Below are 5,732 nucleotides of genomic sequence, written 5' to 3' on the forward strand. Positions count from 1 at the left end.
GAGGTTAAAAAAGTATATAAATTATTTTTTTTAAGAAAATGAACAATTTTGCTAGATAAGACTCTTATTCTTCAACTGGGATTGTTTAGAGCCCTTTGAAGCTGCTATAAAACCATTTTGGAGGTTTAAACTCACGGGCACCATAGAAGTTCATTATATGCAGAGTAAACCTAAAATCTTTTCCTCAAAAAACGTAATTTCTTTACGACTGAAGAAAGACAAGAACATCTTGGATGACAACGGGGTGAGTACATTATCTGTAAATTTTCGTTCTGGAAGTAAACTACTCCTTTAAGAGTAAATTATTTGGGGGTGAGTAAATTATTTGTGAATTGTTGTTCTGGAAGTGGAGTTCTCTTTTAAGAAGACAAGGATTAAACATCGATATTGATTAGTCTCATAATATTTTTATGAACATTTTGAAAGTTTTGTTGGAATGGACTTTCAAAGTAGGAAGCAAAATCTCTCAGATTTAATCAAAAATGTATTTTTTTGTGTTTTATAGCTGAATGAAAGTCTAATGGGTTTGGATCAACAAGTGGGTTGAGTAGAAAAGCAACTCTTTAGGTTTGGAAACTAAACAAGGGTAAGTATTTTTTGAGTAAGCTGTCAATTCTAAAATTGCTGTTTCTGATGATGATTGTATGAATCCAATTCTTTGTTTGAAACTAATGGTCAGACTCATAACCTCACAGGGCGGCTGCAACTGCTCTCAGTCAAAGGTTTCCCGCCATGGCTAGAGTGACCTCCCATCTGCCGAGTCGTGTCTGAGGGGAACTTGTCTGTCCTTGCTGGGTAACAAATGACCCTGACACACCAGAGACTCTGTGCTTGCACCTGCTTAACTTTTCTCACCCGTCTGTCTCCCATCGCGCCAGACTGACAAAGCTCAGGGCCCTGTGGGCTCCAGACGATTCTTTTCGGACCGAGCGGCGCGCTAGCAGGCGAGAGCGGCTTACTCTGGCTTTGGCAGCATCTGTCAGCTCTGGGGTTGGTACAACCCTTGGGGGGATGATAGACTTGCTTATAAATAACCCTGAAATGAATTAAAAGAGATAAAGAGGCGCCTGTTGCCGAAGAGACGGAGAGCTCTCGGTTTTGGCCGGAGGGCACGACGGGGGTGTCGGGACAGGCCGATACGGTCGAGAGGGAGCGGGAGGTATAATTGAAACATTGCGCCGTGGCAGAGTGGCCTTTGGTGTGATTGATACCATTTTAGAGTACTCCTGTTCGCCCAGGCTCCGGGGGATTTACCTGAGGCAGAGAAGGGAAGGGGGGATGCTTAGGTGGCTCATCCGGGTTTGGCAGAAAATTGGTGCCATCCATCAAGTACCAGATTTAACGAACACTGAAACCGGGCCGCCCGGCAAAGGATTCTTATTTAAGGCAGTGAACCAGGAAACGTGCGAGGGGCATGGACTGGTGCGGGTCTATCAATCAGCCAGTCAGCTCCTTTATTCAACAAGCGAGCGACAGCCCCTGAGGCCAGCGCATGGGGTTCCGGCTTGTTGGCCTTGCAACACTCTCCCTGAAGGGAAGTGGTGGGAAGTGAATGCGAAAGAGAGGTGGAGAGAGTTTTGAGGAGGGGGGCACAAGAAGAGGAGAGCCATCAGGGCTTGGCCGTGTCCCCTGATGAGCTAGCATGCTTCATCTTTCTTGCGCGTGGACCTGGAACTGCGGCTTGATGGGATTTTCAGCACTGTGGCCTCCATGCCTCGCCGGCGAGCGGTCGGGGGCCTAAGGCTGGGCGCTGATGCCCTCGCTGACTCTTGGACTCCCTTAACGCTGCATCGCCTTTGCCTGAACTTGGAGAAGAAAATCCAGAGCGCAGGATTTAATAGCTTCGCAAGAGTGAGAAATGAAATGCAACTTTGCGTTTTCTGTGGTCGTGGAATGCCAACGAGTAGCTGAAACCAATGGTCTCAAGCTCAAATTACCTGGTGGGCCTCTAGCCAGCCTCCAACAGGGTTCAGTTGAACAGATACAACCATGAATTTGAACTTCATAAAGTTTTTGGTGCAGTTGTTTTCAACAGGTAGCAGTTGCAGGAATTGACCAGTCATCAGAAGCTGGCTTTGAGGTTCTGGTAAGGAGATTTTGTTCATGTTTTATTCTGTAATAATCCACTTATATATTAGGTATCTAACTTTAGGCGATATCATTAAATCCCAAACCACAATGCAGATACTAAAAACGATTTGCCGAATGGATTTAAAGATAAATTATTTAACTATTAACCTCTTTGGTTGGCAATTATGTATGTTTAGCTATGTTCTGCAATATTTAAAGTAGGGATGGACGATATATGCTGGTACAGTTATCATCTGATACAAGATTATTTTAATTCATCCGAATCAATTGATGTTGGATTTTTAATTGTGCTCCTTTCATCTATTTTTTTACACTTAAATTACCTGTTACGCTCACTTATCGCACTCAAGGGCAATCTTTAAAAAATGAATAATTTAATAACACTGTTATATGTAATCTTTAATTAATCTCAAAATTAATATCTATTTTTCAACTGTATATTATTATGTCATGCCTGCATTCACTGTTAGTATTTGAAATAATAAATTTTTAGTTTGTAATGATTTGATTTTAGACAAAATAGTATATTATTTAAATGTCAGCCATTTATCATTTATTGGCCGTAACAAGAGATTACTTTTCTACTTTTTTATTGTATCCAACAGAATTATAATGTCATTCCTAATTTGGAGTCAATATGAAATAAAAATGTATTAGTACTTATTAATACTGTTTTAGTACCTTATCAGTACTGGTGTGATTTTTATACTAAATAAATAAGTAAATAATAATTATTAATTTTTGTCATTCCAGGTTTCCTGTCTTATTGCAGTCAGTTTATCCCTTGATGTAATTTCAGAAATAGTCTTCATAATCTTTCATCAACCACATTGCTCCATTTTGGTACGTAACAATTACTTTTCATGATCCACTCGCCAGATGTTAACTGAGGTTGTCTTTCATTAATTACTCATCATCATGTTGTTCCAAATCCGTAAGACCTTTGTTCATATTTGGATCACAAATTAAGATATTTTTGATGAAATCCAAGAGTTTGACCCTCCATAGACAGCAAGGAAACAATCATGTTCAAGACCCAGAAAGGCAGTAAGGATATCAATAAAATAGTCCATTTGATATCAGTGGTTCAACCTTAATTTTCTGCATGCGTGTGCATTATTTAACCTTGAACTTGTCAGTTGTGTTGCTGTCTATGCAAGGTCAAAAAGCTCTTAGATTTCAACAAAAATATCTTAATTTGTGTTCTGAAGATGAACGAAGGTCTTACAGGTTTGGAACGACATGAGGGTGAATAATTATGACAGAATTTTCATTTTTGGGTGAACTATCGCTTTAAGACAACAGTTTGAGAAGTAACACCAATGCAACTACAAAACCACTGTTTGGCAGTAAACATTCGGTTGAAGTACTGTTTTGATTAATGTCTAGTTTAGGATGGTGCCAGTGGAACTCATACATTCAGCAGGATGAATTGCAGACCGATGCTAAGAGGACACCTGCACGCCTTGTGGCACGGGGGCAGAAAATGGACCTGTTCTATTTTCTTCCCTCCCTTTGTCCCTGGTTCCTTCTTCCTTCATTCCCTGAGAAGGTTAAATTTTTTTTTTCTTCTATTTATCTATTGTATAGATTTTTCCACCATCTTCTGTTCAGACAAAATGCCGCCCACTAAGAAACCGTGGAGTAAACATCGTTTCATAGCTTAGCCTGAAAGGCGGGAAGGAGGCGAGCGAGGAGAGACAGAGAGGGCGGTGCACTCGCAGACACACAAAATCAATGCTGATCAATGTTTTATATCACCAAGATGCTGCTCCTCTCGACCTGCACCGGCTGGAAAAAAAAACCCCACCTCCCAATCACCTCTTCTACAAGAGGGCGTCAAGTCCCTGTGGTGTTTTACCCAGAGTTCAATAACCCACTCCACCCTCAATCAAGAGTGAGAAAAGAGGACAACAATAAGGAGAAGCTGAGGACACTCAACAGACATGTAAAAGGTTGGTCCAAGTTCGTCCAGTGATATTAACTAATATTTAATACATGCTATGAGCCTTGTTCATGAAACTTGCGTAAATGTATACTGTAAGTAAATTTGGAGTAATCTGCACGTAAAAAAACTCGCCTCCGGATTCACAAATAGTTCGTAAACATCAGATTTGACAGTTTGCCTGTCTTTGCAGAACACTCTGTTTAAATTGGCATGGCGGATTGTATACTCGAAAGCAAACGCCCACTCCTGTGATTGGCTAACAGCCCAACAGGAATTGGGCTACTATAACACTGTTGCCGCAGGTTGTTTTTCATGTTCACGGGTTGAAGCAACCCCAATAATGTAATATTTAGCTCCTGAAATATGAATTTTACCACGGGAACCCCACCAAAAAATGTGTATTTTACCCCCTGGAATGCAATTTTTTAATGGGGGACCTCCCTCAAAATGTGATTGGGCCACTTTTGGGCTAGTTTTGATTAGCAAATGTTTTGTTGTTAAAAAGCCTGGCAACCCTGTTTAGGTTTAAAACACCTGAATAACTCAGTACTTATCAAATGATCTGTATGAAAAGACGAAGGAATAGTGACCATGTAATGAAAACAGTTGCTCACACTTTTGTTGCAACATCACTGTTGGATCCAATAAAGGCGGCATAGCATCGTCTTTTGGTTTTAGTCTTTTTAAAAATCCTGCGTCAAATTCTGTCACTTGGGTTACTGAGGTAACCTAGGATCGCCTTTCCTAATAATGTGCTAGTTAGCAAGTTTAGTGGCTAAATGTGGCTAAAGTAAACAGGCTCATCACTCCACCGAGAGAAGAGAGGGGCGTGGCAAGCAGAGCTCATTTGCATTTAAAGGAACAATCCCTCAGAATGGGATGATTTTTGCAGAGCTTATTTTGACAAGGTAAAAAGGGTGTTGTTTTACACAACCATTCAGAATTTTTAACCAAATTATATTATAGAGTTTTCATTAAGACCCTAAAGAATCATATCACTTTGTGGAAAATGGGCATCCGATGACCCCTTTAAAAATAAAGTTCATCCGCTTATTCCTAACTTTGGGATCAGAAGGAAGGCAATTCAAAGGCAGTTTTTCCACAAATTAGCACTGCAGAGCATCCTGTTGTTTTCAGAGCCATCTTTGTTATTTGGTTTCTACGTAGACCTGCGCGTTCACCTTTTCGGAAAACGTAGCGCTGCGTTTTACCCAATGTTAAACAGATACCAAAAAAAAGTTTCCAGACTAAATAAACTTGTGAAATGATATCATGGTAGTGCATCAAAATTCAGTGTCATCAGTCATCAGCCAAAAAGAACATAAAATGTTTTACGCACCATTTACATGGTAGGGTAGGGAGCAGGTGTACATTTCTATCATACCAACTAACATTTTGAATATATGAACTGATATGAATATGAATTCGAAAGTTTACGTCAGAACAGCTTTTTGAGCAATTTTCCAAAAATAAGTTCTGCACGTGTTTAATGAATGAGGCATGAATGTCAGTAGGCACGTTTCCATTACAGATTTGCACAAAACTTTTTGGCAACTTTTTTATAAATATTAATTAAAAAGTATTGCGAAATGGCAGCTTTTCCATTAACTGCTGTTATGCAACTGAAATGTAATGTTTCCCTCCCGCGATAAGTCATGCCAGTGGATTTTGACGGATTTTGAGTATGTTCAAT

At 40.0% G+C, this 5,732-nt stretch overlaps 1 long non-coding RNA gene across 1 annotated transcript in view; it reads left to right on the plus strand.

Moving 5' to 3' along the window:
• Positions 1-310: 310 nt before the first annotated feature.
• The window catches only part of LOC127152061 (uncharacterized), a 19,907-nt gene continuing 14,485 nt past the window's right edge, over positions 311-5,732 (plus strand). Inside the window, exons 1-4 of the long non-coding RNA XR_007825026.1 lie at positions 311-2,086; positions 2,845-2,934; positions 3,481-3,643; positions 3,857-4,046. This is a non-coding gene — a long non-coding RNA (uncharacterized LOC127152061). The remainder of the gene's footprint in view (positions 2,087-2,844; positions 2,935-3,480; positions 3,644-3,856; positions 4,047-5,732) is intronic.

Source organism: Labeo rohita, chromosome 21, assembly GCF_022985175.1.
Source record: "Labeo rohita strain BAU-BD-2019 chromosome 21, IGBB_LRoh.1.0, whole genome shotgun sequence".
In the NCBI taxonomy this organism is placed as follows: domain Eukaryota; kingdom Metazoa; phylum Chordata; class Actinopteri; order Cypriniformes; family Cyprinidae; genus Labeo; species Labeo rohita.